Here is a 3,005-nt window from a genome sequence, read left to right as displayed (position 1 = left end):
AAGGGTGGAAGTTCAAGGTAAAGGGGGAAGTGGAGGTACCTCTTAGGTAATGTTCTTTATTCTTAAATACTGGTACGTTTTGTTTTACTGAGTATCGATACAAAGGAAAAATGATACACTTTGGCAAAGTTCACTATTATGGCTCTTTATTTTTTCGAGAACATTGAATGCTTAAGGGAAATGTTACATGCAAGTTCCATTAAATCCTGATAGACAAAGTGACGCTATTTTCATCTTTTGAACCTTTTGATATGAAGAAACAGTAAATAATACTGTTGTTACTTTTAATGTAATGGGGTGAAATGATCTTTGTGTCATATTCTTTAGTTTTGAAAAAAACTATTGTCGATGTGCGTTTAATACTGGTTTAGTTCCATTCACTTTTTGTGGAAGGGTCTGCTGTGGATTTCCTTTATCTTTTCGTGTGAGCAGTGTATAGTGGCAGTTTTGATTCCGTCATTTAGAAAAAAATAATCAGTGATTGTGCTGGATGAAAGTTACCATAGCCTGCAGCTTTGAATAATTGTCGTCTCTTATTGTTTAAAATGATCTGAGATATATGATCCAGTCATTATGTGCAGTGAAGGAGCCGATGCTTTCAGATTTATAGTTTTTCTTTCTTTTTTTTTTTTTTTTTTACTGTTCCTGTTAATTCCACTGTGGTGCCTGTGGTGTAATGGGGATGCTCTTCGCCTCACATGCAAAAGACACGCGTTCGATTTTGACAATGAGTATTTCTGTCATTCTGTTGGGACGAAGCATCCTCTACCACTAGGATAATAGCCCTGACTGGCAGGACCAATGCAACCCGCCTCATAAATGATCTGAATTGAGTTGATCCGGCCAGAAATCCTTTACCATCATTTTTCACTCCATCGCCAGGCAGCAGCCATTTTAGTATTATCTTGAACTCGTGAATCAGAAAGTTTTGAGAATTCTTGTCTTGCTTTTCAAGTTTATAGAATGCCTATTTTTAGCAACATGGAAATTTTGTGCTTCAGTAGTAGGCATTGTGCTCGCTTGAAGAAAAAGAGAGTAGTTAAACTTGTTACTATTAAAGATTGGCCTGGTCATGACAGCTTACAAGGAACGCTTTCATTTTAAGACCCATGGGAACTGTTAAAGAGATCCTTGATGGTTCAATGACAAAGTGGAAAATTATTTATCTTCTCTTTGAAAGAGAACAAAATCTTTCTTGGTATAGATCTAGGGACTGTTACTACATTTATAACTGATGTAGCAGCATTTTTTATTTGTTCCTTTGCTATTGCACTGTGTTGTGCATTATGTGGAATGGTGAGACTGAGTATTTTGTTGAGCATAAGAACATAAACAGGGAGGATTAATTATCACTTTTTTTACTATTGGTTTTTTTAAGTTGATATGTGATCATGGCTTACTTATGTTTGGACTCATGTAGTGGGTAGCTTTAGAGAAAACACAAACAAATAATAACCATACTTTCTAATTATCATGGGACCTAGGTTACTCTAGAAATAGTTTTCTTTCGATATTCTTTTTACAGCTAATGGACGTTTGTCACTTGGGTTGATAACATAAAGAATCTCCTTTAATCTGTAACGTTTAATTGTTTACATGATATTTATAATTATAACCGAGACAATCTTCATATAGCTTCTCTCAAACTTGTACGAAAAAGGAACATGCTGAAGTCTGTATGGAAGCATTTTGACTCATATCTTATGAATATAGATAGTGCCCTTTCTTTTGATAATGTAATTGCGATACATTCCATATAAATGATTTCTATTCCAGCTAACACATGTTAAGTACGTTGATCTTGTTTCTATATGTTTTTTTTTAAGGTGTCAATTATGATTTCAGCTCCTGTTTCTTCATATGCATAAATATATATATACATATATATATATATATATATGTTTAGGCAACTTTCCTTAAAAGGAAAAAGCTTACTGAAATATCTATATTTCTTTTATAGTTTCCTAGTTATTCTTATTTCCTGATTGTTGTGATTTGTGAAAGAAGATGATAGAGAAGCGTTGGAGCAGCTGAAATATAGGCCTAGTTTTCTATTAAAAAAAGAGTATACATTGACTGTTGTACTGTTTTTGAGTTTGAAAGACATGGATATTTTAGTTATGTATAAAAAATAATGCTAAAGTGGAGTATTGTTTTTTGAATATTCCATGCAACACCATATTGTATATTCTGCCTACAAAAGATGTGGCAAGACACGTGAACTTTGTTTATTTACGGACTAGGAATATTTTCACAAAATGAGGTTGCAAATATTGTGAATGGGAGGTCAACTTTAATATTGATGCTTGATAACAGAACTCAGTTTCATATCAACTGAAGTTCAGTTAATTTGAGTATTTTTTAGTTGTTGTAGTTTAAATTTCCCTGTATCCTGTTAAGATTGATTACATTCATGGACCACATATTATGAGGTATTTCCTCAAATTTTTCTTTAGTTTCTCTTTGTAGATCTCAGGGGTAGTGCTTGAGCAGAAGGTGTCTGGAAGTTATTTTACCCTTTTATTCTGTTTGTTTCATATTTCTACTTTTTAAGTTTTTCTTAACCATTTGTATGTAAAAATATATAATATATCTGAGAAAAAAAAAAAAGCAACAACAAGCTATCTGTGAAGCTGGTAAAAGTATTTCTTTTTCTAGTGCTCAAGGAACATGGGCACGTCCCTGAAATATACAAACTATTGTAGTTTTAAAGTGTCAAAGCATCCTGTGCCTTTCCATCCTTTGCTAAAATCTTCAAATCCAAGCATAATAATAGGATATATGTACTTTGCTGCAGTATCAATATTTTTAAGCAAACAAGCTTAGATCTATAGGCCGTACTTAAAAAAAAAGAAGTTTTTTTGCTCAGTTTTGGTACAGACACTTTTTTCATCATTAACTATTTCATGGCCTAATGAAAGATACTTCTTATTGCTACTGGAATATCATTGTTATTATTAGTAATTATTATAATAAATTATTATTATTATATTATTATTATTATT

Source organism: Aplysia californica, unplaced genomic scaffold, assembly GCF_000002075.1.
Source record: "Aplysia californica isolate F4 #8 unplaced genomic scaffold, AplCal3.0 scaffold00525, whole genome shotgun sequence".
Lineage (NCBI taxonomy): Eukaryota > Metazoa > Mollusca > Gastropoda > Aplysiida > Aplysiidae > Aplysia > Aplysia californica.
This window is presented reverse-complemented; position numbering follows the sequence as displayed.